This window comes from Uloborus diversus, chromosome 1 (genome assembly GCF_026930045.1).
Source record: "Uloborus diversus isolate 005 chromosome 1, Udiv.v.3.1, whole genome shotgun sequence".
In the NCBI taxonomy this organism is placed as follows: Eukaryota; Metazoa; Arthropoda; class Arachnida; order Araneae; family Uloboridae; genus Uloborus; species Uloborus diversus.
In genome coordinates this window covers 202955993-202973223 of record NC_072731.1, presented here as the reverse complement: position 1 = coordinate 202973223, position 17231 = coordinate 202955993, and the positions used below count along the sequence as shown (strand labels likewise).

The following is a 17231-nucleotide window of genomic DNA, read 5'->3' as shown; positions in this document are numbered from 1 at the left end:
GACGTGGCAAATGTGGTGCACCAAGGGCCATAGATGACAGAGGCGAACGACGGTTGCGGAGATGCGTTCGGGCAAATAGACGGGCTACCGTTGAGCAACTGACCACCAAAATGAACTAAAGGGCTACCAAAAGTGTCTCCCAAACTACTATTCAGCAAACAAGGCTGCGTCTGGGCCTCCGAAGCAGACGCCTGGTTCGTGCACCTATGCTGACTGCTGTTCATCGACGACGAAGGCTAGAATTTGCACGCCAGTACAGCAGCTGGACGTCCACTGAGTGGCGACAGGTAGCGTTTTCAGATGAATCGCGTTTTCTGCTCTATCGGACAGATGGACGTAGGCGTATAAGGCGTGAAACCTCTGAAAGGAACCACCCTGCAACCATTGCCGGAACGGTCCAAGCTGGAGGCGGGAGCATTATGGTCTGGGGAATGTATTCCTGGCATTCTTTGGGTTCACTGATCATTGTGGAAGGCCCGATGGATCAACACAAGTACGCATCTGTCCTTGCGGACCATGTCCACCCCTACATGCGCATTGTTTTTCCTCAGGATGATGGCATCTTCCAGCAGGACAATGCGAGGTACCATACAGCTGCCAGTGTACGTGCGTGGTTCGAAGAGCACCAGGATGAGTTTACCGTCCTCCCCTGGCCAGCAAACTCACCTGACTTAAACCCAATCGAGCATCTGTGGGACCATCTCGATCCAGTTGTTCGCGCCATGGATCCTCAACTGCGTAATTTAGCGCAGCTGGCCACGGCATTAGAGTCGGCATGGCTCAACATCCCAGAGAACACCTTCAGGTACCTAAGTGACTCTCTTCCTGCACGTCTCGCAGCAGTCCGCTCTGCGAAAGGTGTGATTTTTGACAGATGGTCACATTAATGTGACTGCACTGTATATTATAATATACTCGATACATTCTTTTGAATTATTCCCTATTTTGAATTTAACTCCTATGAATTTATTTAGTTTCCTAATTTCTGGTGGATATTTAATTTCTGCCAATCTTACTAACTTAGCACTTAGTGACTTTTTGCCGGTTTTAAAACTATTTTCTGTGATTTTTAATAAAAAGTGTGATAAATGTAATTAAAGCGTGCCTGTATCTTCAGAAAATTTCTAGGAGACTTATAAAAAGTGAAAATGTGTTCAAACATCCTCAGACCTTATCCACTATACAAATACAGTCCGTTTAAATGAGCATATTAAATGAAAATGCGTTCAACTGAATATATTTAGCCAGATGGGAAACTTGACTAGTCAGCGAAATGAACTAGATAAATACTTGATGTTTCCTCGTTTAATATTACCCAAATAACAATAAAGAAGTCTCTTTAGAAGACAACGCTAAGCGTAAATTTAAACTACTTACATTATCCCCTACTCTTGGTTCTTCTGGATGAAGTGTAACGTTTGCAGATGCTGCAGGAACTGTAAATAATAGAATTTATCATTGACAAGACATTTTGCAATTTGCGAAACAAAGAATAATAATAATAATAATAAAAACCTACTGAATTAAGTACCTAAATTCAAAAGGCACTGATACACATGGAATGCTATGATCCGTAAAAACGCACTACAAAAGCTCGTACAGTTTGAAAAATTCTCTTCACCCACATATAATTTTAAAACGACCTTAGCCGTTATAATTCCCCCTGAAAGTTGTTATTGACTGCGAGTGTAAAGTGGTGTAGATAAAAAAAAGCTGATTTTCCTACCTCGGTGAATATTTGATATACTAATGTCAAATACTTCGTGTTGGAAATATTTTACAGTGGAGATTAGTTCTTTAAAGAAAACTTAAGAGACCTAGGATCGTATTAAAAGTTAGGTTTTGTATGTTTTCCCTATTTATCGATTCAAACATTTCATGTCTTAAATGTGCATCTTATTTTACCCATTTTTGCAATTGCAGTTGCGAAATAGTTTACCAGTTGCGAAAAAAATGGTCTTGCATGTTAAACGACTACACGCTGTATATAAAATTATATTTTTATTTCATAAAAAATATGTGTGGAGAAATCTTTCTAATTTACGGAATGAGAAAAGTGGAATTATCCGAAGTACGTTGTGCAATTACGCGAAATCTTCTTGTTACGTTGAACATCGATTAGAAAGTACAAAAAAGATTCTAAGTACATTGAAAGCATCCAGTAAAGCCATCTAGATCCGTAAAAGGATGCTGCCAACGATCGATAGAATTATCAAGAGCCATCGTAAATGTAATCTGCACGTGACCAGGGATTTTAGGTCCCGTAATATCTTCAACATTACGTTTGTGCACCTATGTGTGAAAAATGTGTTTATTTTTTCGACATTCCACATTTTTTTCAATTCTTCTTCTCAAATATTTTAGTGATACAACAGTGGAAAAAATAACGTTGACGCAAAAATATGTTTTTGTATACTGAATATCTTCGAGGAAGGTAAAAAAGTACATTAAATTATTAAAAAACAGCTTTTTTCATTTGAAGTATTTCGAAATATATTGAGTTTGATATTGAAATATATTTTTCTCTCCTAAGAAATGATTCTTAAAAATAGTTTTGTAAAATTGTTTACTAAAAATCCCTTACATTACTCTGATTAATAATTTTTTACGGATTCCCGGACAAAGGATTTTTATTTCTTGTTCTACTTATTTGTAGAAAACTGGTGAAAAGAAAATACCGGATATGCATTTATCTTCGAAAGGCTACTTTAAAAGTACCTTTTGCTTACTTGATAAAATGGGTCAAAGTATAGTATAAACGTAAAAAAAAAGTTTCGAACAGAACAGTAACATCTGATAACTCATAGAAATAAGGCTTCCTGAGAAACAAGCAAACGCCAAATCAATATCGACAAGGCATGATCTGTGAAACTTTATTTCTTTATGTGTAAGACGTTATTATTTCTTAGCAGTGATGCAGTTGTTTTAAAGGCGGGTCGCATCTATTTTAAATAATGAATAGTTTTTTAAACCCCTAATAATAAACTTGCTTATAATTGTTTTCACATTGATAAACAAAATTTGGAAATATATCGCTCAACGCTGACAACAGTATCCCATAAAAAAAAATGTTGAAGAAAATCACGGCTTTACTCGAAACGTCTTTTGACTAGTTTATTCTTAAAAATAATAATACGCACAAATGATTTTCATGTTGCATTTATTTGTTGATTATTGTGGTATAAAATAATAGTGTATATATAAAGCTCCCTCTCCAAAAAAGGCAACATATCACAGTAGATCTAAGAAATTACAGTAAATTACAGAAAAGAATTCCGCAGTTTTTGGACAAGACCTTAAATTGTGCTTAAAATGCTTGATGTATAACAGAGAAGATAAAAAATAGTTCTTCAGCCTTTTGTTTCTATACAAGGGGGGAGGAGCATTGTGGCAAGCTGCTGAATCTCTAAAAATCAAACAGACTAAGAAGAAATACTAAGCTTTACAACACGTGCTGCTTTACAACACAATCTGGCTAGCCAATATTTTATACAAACTAGATAATACCATTAACGTTGTAATTGTGGTCTTGAATGTGGTCTTGCATAGCAGTTGGTCACGAATTGTGAGCATTCTCGGTCATATACAGGTTTTGAGGATCGCCCTTTCTCATTGGACCTTGAGAAGCTGAATGCATGTATGTAATTTCAGTTAACGCGTTCTTCAGTTTAAAAGGCTATTCTTTAAGTTGAGAAAACCGCCCTTCTGTCTGTCTGCATCTTTAAAAGCTAATTGTAATATTTCAACCCATTTCTTTTGTCGTCTGAATGTCTATCCTCCAAGTTAGAAGGAAAAAAACGCCTTTCAGTATTTCTTCACTTTTAGAGGCTAAATGGGAATTTTCAATTGTGTCGTCTTTCGTAACAAAAGCTCTAGTCCAAGTTGAGAATACCTCCCTCCAGTATCCCAGTATATTAGTCGCTTAAGGTTCCTATCTAAATCTTCCGGGAGAGTTTTAATTTCTTAAGCATTATTTCTCTAAAAATATTCGTTGCCTCTAAATGTAAAGTATGTGAAGTAGTACGTATATATTTTTTTACGTAACAATTCGACACAAGTTTTTCTCACTTATTTCACCTAAAAACATAGCAATATAAAATGCTTCTAAACTCTAAGCGAAAAAATGTTTCTACTACGAATAAAAGCAAAATGGTTGCCACCTAAACCCTTTTGAAAATCTTCAACATTTGCAAAAATACACCGGCATAATGAATTAAACTACTACATATGATGCTTTAAAAATTTTCATTCAAAGATTTAAAAAGATTTGCCCATAAGTGCACTTATATAGCCATAAAGTTCAGTTTTTCTAGTTTTACAAAGGACGATTATGAACTCAAAATTTTACGAAGGAAATAAAGCTAAAGAAACAGTACATTTGGAGAGACCTTACTACAAAAACACAAAATTATATTTTTATAACACTATATGCAGCAAAAAAACTTTGAACGATTTTTTTACTCTAAACTAATACTAAATTAATTTAAAACAAACAATAATTTATCAATTTTACATTTTTCTGATGCAAAATCTAAAGAATTTTCCCCCACGAGAAAACAAAAATACAATTTTGATGACAGCCCCTCGGAAAAGTCGACTCTTTCAACTTCCGAAAGAATCAGGACAATAACTGCGTATAAAATTAGAAAAATAATCTCCGAGTTTTCCAGCTGAATAAAAAATGTATTGTTAAAAGATAAAATGTTTTCAGTTCAAGGAAACGATAAAATAAAAGTGACTAGAAACAATGCACATCATCTGTTTTAAGGATAAAATACATCAGGATTTTAACAACGTTTTATTCCCCTAAGTGCAAATGGCGAAATAAAATTTATCAATTTCGGCATTTCTATCGAGTTTTTTTTTTTTTTTTTTTTTTTACCGCTACACTGGAAACATGAACCTGCTCCCCCCCCCCCCACACACAAATCTTCCTGAACGAAGAATTTTATCTTGATGTAAAAATATATAAGCATGCATGACTGCCGGATCAGTTGGAAATTATGTTTATGTACTTTAAAAAATCCTTAAACTCTAAACTACAGAAATTAGGAATGCACTTAAAATTTTTGTTCGAAAGGATTTTCATTAAAAATAAAAACGAAGTAGCGCACAATGTTTGCGACAAAAGGATAAAGGCAAACGCATAGAGTATTTTCAAATTCGCTGTAAGGACTTTCTGCGCTATTGAGTAGCAATAAATGATTTGCCTGTGTTTTGTTTTGTAAAGAAAGTTTTAGCTGTTTCGATAAATAATTTAGTTCTCGAAACACTTTCACAATCAGTGCTTAGGAATTTTTTTATGCCAAAGTTAAATTCTAATATAGTTTTGAATGATACATATATTGGTAGTCTTATGCCTCGTAATATGATATTAAGAAGACAATACTGACCTGTCACTCCGTTTGTTATTAAATGCCTAATAGTTCAAATAAATAACTGAAGGAAGATGAGATTTTGAAATGTGATCCTGTTCCATGACTTATACTTGCATAATCATATAAATTAGCCTCACATACCAGTCAATATTTTAAGTAACAAAAAATAATATCAGGCAAATTCGTAATCCTAATGTATGTTCCGTAATCTCACTGGCGACAACTAGGGAAAACAGATATTTTACATTTTGCCATTAGAAAATACATCCGTAACGTACTACATAATACATCTTGTTCACTCCCATGATAATATGCTTTGGGATTCTGAACTCTATCGGGTAGGAGTTTTGAAAGAACTACACTCAAAAACATAGAAGTCCTTTTTATTCTATCTGAGATGCAACGAATATACTAGAAACTGTTAACTTAGGCAGTTATTTAAGAAAAAAATAACAACATTATGCAATTTCAAGTCGCTCGTGGATTTCAACATAATGTTTTATCGAAGAAAACAAACCGGTTTAAAAAATATCACCTACAAAAGAAATTGAATAAATGTGCTAATAGAGAATAAATGCAGTAGCTATGACACACTAAAAAGCACCCATAAAATACCGCTTGATGACATTTGAACTCCCAATGTAATACTTTTTTTTGTTTACTGATAACTTATATAATTGAAAACTTATCATTAATATTGGAAGCAAGAGTCAACACTAAGGTTTTTTTTTTTTGGGGGGGGGGGGGGGGTTGAAAAACTTATTTATCTTAAAACTATCTCTTAATTTTGTCATTGTTTGATCTATTTTCTTTTCATTGGTTTTAAGAATGTTTTATCGCTGTATATGATTTCACTGATTGACAACTTAAGAGCTTTGCATTTGAAACCTTCCACGAAGAGAAGTGAGCATAGGATAAAAAACCCATCAGCCTTGAGCATTTGATGCCAAAGTAAATAGAGCAGAGACATCAGCACCACAATTTCTCCAGGTATCTATTCTTTCGGATATAAATGGAAGAAGACAACATCTTGGAATGGATGGAAAAATAAGACGAGACTGGGAAAGGTAAACGCCAAATCAATATCGCCACCGAATAGTCCCGGAAAATAAAGTTTCAGACGTGATAGGAGTGTTTAATGCGTGAGGATGCAACAATGGACATTGGACTCCAGTTCCCGGAAGGTATTTTATGTTTCTTCTTGAGACTATCAAGATTCATGATAAAAGTTTTCCACGTTCAGGTTGGGAAAGAAATGCCTTGTGTAGGAAGTGAAGATTTTCTTTCGAGATTAGCGAAAGTCGTTTTTCTTTATTGAAGTCATGTAAAAACACCATATTTAAAACAGTCGTTTTATTTTTTTCAAAATACAGGCAGTTTGAAAAAACAATTTAGCCGTCGAAATAAGGATATATTTGGTTCAAAGAAAACTTATACGTGTTTCGCAAGTATTGTACATAATACTGATATTTGAAGTTTAAGAGACATGCATTTCTTTTTGTTTTCAACTGGGACATCAGCTGAGACAATTTTTATTGAATGAAAAGGAAAGATGGAAGCGAAAATGTTGATTGAAGATGAAAGTTCACCTTTGGTTATACAAAAAACACCAATAAATTTTAAAATTTAAATTTTACATTTATTAAGACACATTGATGTTTTTGTACATAAAAGAGCGTACTAAGGCCCAGCTCACATGTGAAATCTATTATGATTCAGATATTGGTTAATGTAAATATTTTTGGAGTTCAATGCGGTATCCTTTCTGTAAATTTGTTGGCTAATGGGATATAAATTGTTAAATTACTATTTTTGCCCAAGGAGGAATATTTTCTTTCGCTAAAACATAAACATGTTGATTTTTTCGTACTTAGCAGAGCGTACGGAGGTCGTCTCACAAGTGAAGTCTTGTATGAGTAGGATATTGGTAAATGTAAATATTTTGCATTCCAGTGTGGTTTCCCGTGTATGTAGTGATTGCAATACCGATATACCGGAATACGAATACCGGTATTTGGAGCTATTTTTCAATTTCGTAATACCGGTATTTGATAAGGTAGAATACCGGTATTTTCGGTATTAGTAAAATATATTAAAGAGTTGGTAATTAAAGAGTTTTCAATTTAACTAATTGGATATGTACTCTTACTTTGAAATTAACTTTCGTCTTTGATGAGGCACAGTACCAAAATTAATCTACTGGAGTAAAAATTCGGCTTCAAAAGCACGAATTTATAGAACTTTAATGAAGAAAAGTAGCGGAAATATTGCATAATGATATTTTGAACTGTAGATGGTGCAATAGATTGTACTTTCGTAAGTTTATGTGAACAACGTTTTTAAAATCTCCATTTTTTAGATTTGCCCTCTTGTGAAAATTAATTTTAAATGTATAAAAGTTTTTAAGTGTTGCGTTATGAATAGTTTATTCTAAAAATCAATTGCAGCTATTCTTTATGATATTTTTAGAAAAAAATACTTGTCTCGACTGTACTGAATTTTAAGAGGAAACTTTTCTTGTTAGTATAACAAACAGTAATTTATTGTCATCGGTATTAGCGTACTGTTCTGTCTTGCTGTTCACTTTTAAACTAAGCGAGATCGTATGTATAATGCCTTAAACATTTGCAAAGAAAAAAGGCATACTCAGTTGAAACGTATTTTGAGATATTTACATAATTATAAAGAATTTTGAATATAAACGGGAAAAAAATTGACAAGATCAAATTCATTGTAAATTGCAAACCAAAAGGTTAATAACAAGCTAAGAAATTGACCCAGAGGAAATCACTTATGATGATGTTAATACTGGAAAAAAACTATCACTGGACGAACAGTTACAATAAGCTATAAATAATAATGATAAAAAAAACTGCACACAGTAAAAAAGAAACACCCACACTGACAAAAATTATTTTTCAAAATCAAATGGTTAAAAACCAAATTATTTAAAGATGTAGAACTTTCAAGCAACTACAGGAGGTATGAAGTGCATTATTAACAGTACCAATAATTATTATTACTAAATTAGTTACTTACATGCTCAGTGAAAATTTAATTGATTTTTATTATTGTTCCTTTATTTTATATTTGTTCGCAATAAGTAAATAATGCATATTTTATACCAAATAATGAAATATGATAACGAAACATTATGTGTTTGAATGTTTCTTGGAAAATTTCTAATACTGGTATTAATACCGGTACTCCGGTATCACGTTTTTAAAATACCGAATACCGGTATTGCATTTTTGGTCCGGTATTGCAATCCCTACATGTATGGTTTTGTTGCATAATAGGAGATAAATTATTATTTATTTTTAATACAGAAATAATGTTTGCTCATAAAGGATGTGGGTTCAGTGATCTTCTCTATTGCTTCTGTTCCAACGATCAATTGCTATACGTTGGCGGATGCAAATAATACTAACACGTTATGCTAACATGCTGGATTAAGCGGTGGAAATCACTCTACAAGTGGAGTAAATGTAAAACTATTTATGCATCGCTCTTCTTATTCCTTGAAAGTTTGATTCTGTAATCAAGTCCTATCTCATTTTAATTGTCTTTCAATTTTTTTTTGGTAATGATATTTAAACTTCTAAACGAATCCAAGTTAAAAATAAAACACTATCTTTGTACTTGAAAAGTAAAATAAGAAAAAAACAACGTATAAAAGAACAAAATGCAGATTGCTGCGGACACGTGTTTCTTTGATTACAAGGAACCCTTTTTTAATGCAAAATTAGTGAGCTTGTGTACAAAACGACATCCGGCAGCTTTTGCCGGATGTCTTTTCATCCATTAACTAACTTATTTTTAGTTGAAAAGAGGCTCCTTGTAACCCTGAAACACGTTTTTGCTGTAATATCAAATCTAAATTAATTATTTTTTCTTTTTCTGACAACAATGACGTTACATATCAGTAGCAATTTTCAATGAATAGCTTGTGCTAGAAATTAATATAACTATTGCAATTATTTTCATTTGAGTCACCAAAACTAAATGCATGCCTGCATGTTCAGCTAGTATAATTCTAGTCATGGGGTAAGAAAGTAATATGAACATTTAATGAAGTTAGGAAAATTTGATAAAGATTATAATAATCAGTAATAGGTGTGCTTGTTTATAAAAGATCTTGTGAAAATATAGGCATTATAAAGGAAAAAGTATGAAGCCATTTTACTTTATTCTACTGAATATTTTAGCCCAAAAAAGGATTGCGAAATAAAAGCATTTACAGAAAAACCATGTAACAGTTCTGAAGGGGAAAAATGCAATTTCCAAAGCGCTACATTGTATAAAATGACTTACATTTGACTGTTAATCGTACAAATGCAGCTAATGGTTTCTTGAGAGCGGAATTGCTGGCTTCACAACGGTAAAAAGATCCATTATCATCCAATTGGACCCGAATAACCAGTTCACTAGACACTCCGCTTCCGGATGTCAGAACTGGAGTGCTTATCTGGAAAGAAAAAGGAATGCAGAAAATAAGAAGAGGAAAACAAATCCGGCGGATGAAATGCTGAGAAGCTGTATACGAATAATGACATGGTATATAAAACATAGATTTGGTCTTTTTTTTTTTTTTTTTTTGCTTAAGTAGTATGAGCTGCAGTTTTGAAGTTTTGAATAAATTGAAGCAGATATGTAAATATATGCATGCATATTAAACATGAGTTGGTGGAGTTTCAAAATCATTTTTCTAAATCAATTAGAAAAATTAAGTGAAATTTAAAGCTGAATTGCAAGTTAATAAAGAACACTTTAAGTTCTTTGCAAAAAAAATATCAGTAAACACTAAAACTGCTAAAATGTGACAAGAATACGTTCAATAGAAAATATAATATGAGTTTGTCATGTATATTTTATAGTGCGTGCTCAACAGATATTAAAAAAACAAAAAGCAAAATTATGTAAAAATTCAGTCAAATATAATAAAAATTAGTAGAGATGTAGTGCTGAAATTGCACCATATTTTTAATGATGTTTGAGTAGCATTATACGGGGAAAGGTATAATGTGAAAAAATAAATTAAAAAATCTCGGAAACAAGTTAGTAATTAATTTATTTTAACTTGGATTTTTAAATACAATTTTAAAAAAAAAGGTCATTTTCAAACTATAAAATCGTAACAATCCCTCTTCACTTAACGCTATTCAAAAAAGTAAAAATAAAATATAGTGAAATTTAAGAGACACTCCTTACAATTTACAAATGCTGTGAAAAAATATATAATATTAAAATATGTAATATTAATATTATAACATATAATTACTGATGAGCAATTACTTTCTAAATATAGTTCGTCTACTCTATAGTTGAACTATTTTTTAATGCAGAAGTTATTGAAAAGGCGTTAACTTCAAAGTGTGATTTATTGCTCATCAATTTTTAATGCTGGGCGGTAGAGCGCGTAATGCTTCATTGGCGAACAAACGATGCAGAAATAAAGTTTAGATTAAGAAGATGGAGAAGACTTTTTAAAACTTTGCTTTCAGAACGAGAAGTGTAATCATTTTTATGGTTTTTTGTGCACTCGCAAGTCTGCACTTAATTTTAGCTTAACCGCAGGTATCCAACCCTTTTATTACATGAAAATGGTAAACTGTTTTTCTATGTTACAAGAGCTGGCAAAAATTGGAAGAATGTTATGACTCTTGCAGACTATATAAGTATCATAAAGTAAAAATGGGAATCTACATTTTAATTATTCAAAGGACTAAATGCATTAGCTTAGGCATTTAAATACTTTTATAAATGTTTATAGAAACATCTCGAACTAATTGATCTTTATTATAAACCTGATCATTGAAATTTCGAATGAAGCTGATGGTCAAATGAAAAAGCAAAATAAGAATATTACGCAAAATATTCAAGTTAGAATGCATCAAATCATAGTTTGCGCTTCTTATTTAAAAAAAAAATATTTTTAAGACTTAAATTCGAAACGTCTTAAAATAGTTAGAAAAATGTAAAATTTTATAGCTTAACAAAAAATATATTATTCGTAATGTGTTTTATTCTTTATCGTTCAACGATTGAAATTTGCACTTTATTATTCATGCTTGAAAAGTGCAGTAAGAGGGGAATGTGGGGCAAAGTGAAATAGTGAAATATTTACTCTGCCTTTATCGCCGACTATCTGGTAATATTTTAACTATATAGTAAAGTACATGTAATCTATTCCAGTCAAGTAAAAAATACCACCAAATATTAAAGCGTATGATAATACAGGTAACTTTTAAAAATTAATATTCATTTTGTAATAATTTGTTGTGAGTCAAAAATTGTTTTTGTTATTATAAAATGATAAAGTTCTTGTTTTTAACATTTTAAATATTAATTGAGACCTCCTAATACTCTGTGAAATATTTATTTAGTTAGTATTACGCCTATTTGTATTTTAAATATTTTCTACACTCAGTCAAGTACATGCGGGGCAAATTGGATGAGGCAAAGTGAAATAGTTTATTTTGTTTATTCACTCATTCATTTACTGAATCACTTACGTATTTATTAATTACTTTATTCATTTACATTCCTCATATTTAGTAATTCACTGAGAGTTAGTCATTTATTCACTTATTTTCTTATTCATTCACTCTTTTACTTGCTCATTTATTTTTCTTCAAATGATAATAAATTAACTAATTTAATTTTCAGTTTATTGTTTCAGTATCTTTTCATTCACTCATTTAATCTTTTATTTACTGATTCATTTGATGAATCGTATTTTCTAAAGTTGAATAGAAAATATTTCATAAAAAAAATATTTCATTTTTCACTTTGCCCCACGGAAAAAATAGTGAACATTTCCCCCTTTTTTTAAAAAACACTAATGTACTGCCAAAAACTTAAAAAAATATTGTTTAAATGTAAGTTTCATTATAAAATAGAATGCTCTTTCTTTATGTACTGTAATTTTCAAAATAAATTTCCAATTTGTTCATTTTGAAAAATCTCAGCCATCTTAACCATTTCACTTCTCCCAACATTCCCGATATGTCAAATTTATAATTCATTTTATTTGAACACTTAACGAACGTTTCAGATATTTAAGCATACTTTTTTAAATACTTAAAGAAAGAAAGTAGCAGAATTCAATAACAGAAAATCAAATGAATCTGCCCACTATATGTCGTTTTATAGTTTTTTTTTTCATAATACTAAAAACATAAGAGGTCTAAATGACATATGTTCTGAGAAAACATAGAAAAAGTTCTGAAAATTATTTGCAAACGTCATTGAAAACAGAAATAAATTTATAACATGACTCCGATAAAGCCAAGGAGTTAGCGGGATTTGCTAGAGTTCCATTCAAAATACTTTGCTACTCTATCGCGCTGAAAAAATATTGTTGTATGAACAATAATTGGGGCGTGGCAGCCCGATCGGTAGAGTGTCGGATTCGGGGCCGGAGGGTCCTGAGTTCGAACCCCGATGGTCGAAGACCCACCGTCGTCATTAAAGGGGACTGGGCGACGTTAAATATGCTCGTGGTCTCAATGTCCTCCAAGTGAGACGATACCTCTGGGGGTGCTAGCACCAGGTAGCTATTAGCTCCTGGACTAGTTCTAAATTCTCATTAACTGTTCGATCCGGTGATGGTGCTGCCATCTATCGGTATAAAAAATAATGGAGGCAAGGCACTTAGTATGCAGTCCTCGACATAAATACAGTTGAAGTCAGTTGTGACTCGGAATCGGAATGAACAATAATTTTTTATATTGCTCTCAACAACTGTCTGAGCTGAATAAGCAGTAGTTAGCTTGCCACATAAATAGAGAGCCTACAATATTATTGAATTATTAATTTTCGATACACAGCCAACTCTCGATAACTCGAAGCCATGTAGTTCTAATATTTTCCTCGAAGTTTTCATTCGGTCCCAAAATATTTTTAAGCTTGCAATACAAAATTGTCTCTATATCTTGACAGTACTCCTTTTAAAAGTGGAAGTTTTTACGAGAGCTTCGTTTCTATTTTACGCATAAAAATGCAGTGAAATAAGAAAAAAAAACGTATTTTTTTCCTTTAATACATTGCTTTGCTTATCACCTTGTGTGAAGGGGATAACGTATTTATAATAGTATTTCAAGATTACGTGAGAAGTAGCCAATTGGGCTACTTTTTTCCGTGGCTGAACAAACATTTTATTGATGGCAAATCTTTGAGAGACATTGAAAAAAAAAGTCACTTTTACTTTGTAGATGACTCAAATAATCTGCAAAAAAAAAAGAAAGAAAAAGAAATAATAATAAAAATAATAATAATAATTGTCCTCCCTTGCAAAAATTCTGAGTCCGCCCCTCACCCTCCCTCAGTTTTTATAGTTTTCGATTGCTTCAAAGCCATTCTTAAGACTGGACGGGAAGGGAGCGTTGTATGAAACGTTTACATTGTTCTGAAGGGGTAAAGATTTAATAATTTTTAAAACATGAATATTTGCAGCAAGTTCGGATACACCGCCTCCACTGTTTCTCACTAGATGAAGCAGTAATGAAAGCGAAAATCATCCCCAGAAATGTAAATTTGTATTGATAATTTATCATAAGCATACTTAAGTTAATTTTTAATTTCCGTTATGTTAATGAACAACTGACTAATCTTTACTAATAATAAAGCTGAAAGTCTGGATGTCTGGATCTCTGTGACGCGCAAAGCTCCTAGACCATGCAGTCGATTTGCATGAAATTTGGAAAAAAATTAGTTTGTAGCATGGGAGAGTGCAACTCGAAATGATTTTTTGAAAATTCGATTTTGTTATTTTTCTCTTCCAATCTTAAAAACATTTTACCGAGCAAATTATCATAATATGGACTCGTAAATTACCATAACATAGACGAGCAAATTAACATTACATGGGCGAGCAAATTAACTTAGCAAATTGGCAAAAAATTCATCGCCCATTATTTGTAAATACGTATGCAGGCGAACCAAATGACCTTTTAATTTTCTACTACGGGCAAAGCCGTGCGGGTACCACTAGTTACAAATAATACGGGAAGGTTCTTCTTTTAAAATGCGTGACGCGACTCGTAAACAGCAAGTAATTTTACAATGTGATGAGGGTTCATAAGAACAATGCGGATAATTTGTTTTACTTTGAAAAACTACTAAGTGTTCTAAAAGTTCAGAAAACAAATGAGGCAGTGAGAAGCAAAGTGATGCAAGTGGACATTTTCAAGTTTTGAGTAAAACGAGAAAAAAGATAACTTCCTAGGTAGGCTTTCATTGATTTTTTTTCTAAATCATGCTGTACAGAAGCCCCTACCAGGGCTACCAGTACCATATCCTGCCCCAAGACAGAGGATAGCTTCACCTACCATTTGTACTGGTTATCTCCATATTTCTAACTTTGCCACTTAAATCCTTTGCTTCTCACTGTCTAAAATGTCATTTTTAGCGTTTTAAAAATATTTTAAAATGGGGGAACACCATTTATCTACTAACCTGATGGGTCATTTCACGGTAATGTAGATATTTATGTAGAGTACGTAAAGTGCTCCTTTTTTTTGCCACAACTTTTTTATTTACTGTTTATTTAGCTTATTATTTTATTTTGAGCTTTTTTTACCAACACACAACTCAAATTAAAATAATTTGTAAATCAAACAGTAAATTAAAAAGTAATGGCAAAAAAAAGGTCCCGTTATGGACTCTACATAAATGTCAAAAATACTGTGAAATGACCCTGATACAAAGACACATTTTTTTAACCCCTCAAAAGAATGTCAATGGTTAATATAATGCTCTCATTCATACCAAATGAAGGTAATGGTTATGAAAGAGTCGAAAACTGAAAGAAATTGGGGGACACTATCTCCTAAAATAATGTGACGGTAAGGTAAACGGAGGTTCCTTTTAGATATAGGAGGTTGTTTTACATATAAACCAACAAGCATTGTGTCAGAACCATTTTGAAAAGATTTTGCTTGCGGCGCATTGTATATTACTGACATAAAGATAATAGCATTTAAAGACGATTTGAAAGAAAACAAAAACGTATTTGGAGAGTGGTCCCTTAGTTCGTTTAAAAACAGCTTATTTCTTGGTTAGTACAATGAATAGTATTCAAACTACTATCAAAAAGTGTCATGTAGCTGGCACGGAATTTGAGTTATTTTAATATTATCGTTTAATATCTTAGAGTATTCTCAAATGCTTGGATTTAAAAGCAGTCTTTCGGCGATATGATTTTAAGCCTCGTTGATTTTAAACCAGTATTTTTGTTACAGAAGTTTATCTTGAATTAAATTCAGTCTCAAATTTTTTATTCTGCTGTTTTCCATCAGAGATTCGTGTAGTGAAAGAGTTATTGTTTTTTAAATGACAAACTGTTGTAGAAAGAAAACCAATATCAGTAATTTAAAGTCTCAAACCCTAAGCCGTGAACTGAAAGACCTTGCCAACTCCCGTTAGTCACTTGCAAAGGCTCAGTCTGGTTGCGGTGATAATTGTTTAACTCTTTCATCTGGGTGTTCTGGGGACTGATTTTATGAAGTTATATCTTCGACTCTTTAAGGTTTAGAGTGGTGAGACAGGGGGGGGGGATGGCTTCCCCTGGATGTCTTTTAAACTGTTTTTACTTATTTATATATCCGGCCGATTAAGGTTTAGAGATGCGAGACAGGGGGGGGGGATGGCTTCCCCTGGATGTCTTGTAAACTGTTTTTATTTATTTATATATCCGGCCTATTAAGGTTTAGAGATGTGAGACAGGTTGGGATGGCTTCCACTGGATGTCATTGTGGTGTATATTGACAGTCCTAAGAAGATAAGGTTACCGATACGCAGACTATCTCTCTCTATCTCTCCCCCCCCCCTCTCTCTCCCTCCCAAACACGCACACGCAAATGCATTAACACAGAGAGAAAGAGAGAGAGAGAAGCATCGCGCTCATGTTTTAATAGTATAGATCAGTGATTCTCAATCTGTGGTTCATGGACTGTTTTCATGTGGTCCACGAAGTGAACAGTCATAAAATAATCATTTTAAAGTTTGGCTCGTGAGACGTAAATTAATGCGTCTGCCGATTTTTTTTTAACTCAAAACGTCAAAGCAAGACCAAGGGAATCATTAACGTGTTAATTTGGCGCTATCTATATCTTTTTATTTTGTTTTTTACATTAACAATATCTATGTAGTCCGCCAAGAATTCTGAAAGGTACAAGTGGTTCTCAGAGGGGTAAAAAGGTATATATATATATATATATATATATATATATATATATATATATATATATATATATATATATATATATATATATATATAACAGTAAGAGAAAGTTAAGTACATAAACTTCGTTCTGGCAAACCAACGTTGCAATTTTATAATTCCAATTCCGTTACATTAACATTCGCTCACTAAACAATACGGAAATCATATTTTCGGCCGGCGAAATAAGCTAGTAATATCGTCTTGTGTGCTTAAAGTTCCGTTAACAGTATAAGAGAGCGCTGTCTACTTCTCGAGATATTTTGGAGAGAACGCAGCTTTCAAATCGAGAGTTGTCAAAGTGATTTAAGCGAACATGACTTCCAGCAAATTAGCACTTGAGCATACCATCTGCATACATTAGCTTAGCTTCAAATGCACATGTTTAAGAGAAAAGCAAACACCTGCAAATTTAATAAAGTATTCTTAATATTTGGATAGTAATATTTCTCAGAAATTGTAGCTGCATGTTATTTGAAGGTAGTTTCTTGACCCATAGTGAAGTAGTTTGGGGTCTGAAGAACAGAGAAAAATATTTAAGTCATAATATACATGGGTAAAGATAATTTCAATTCTTTTGCGTAAAACATAAAATGTTTATGAAAAATTATAACTAAAACGCAATAGTT

At 32.6% G+C, this 17231-nt stretch overlaps 1 pseudogene; it reads right to left on the bottom strand.

The window, feature by feature from the left end:
* Window positions 1-17231, bottom strand: part of LOC129234138 (nephrin-like) — a 356279-nt pseudogene that overhangs the window by 169577 nt on the left and 169471 nt on the right.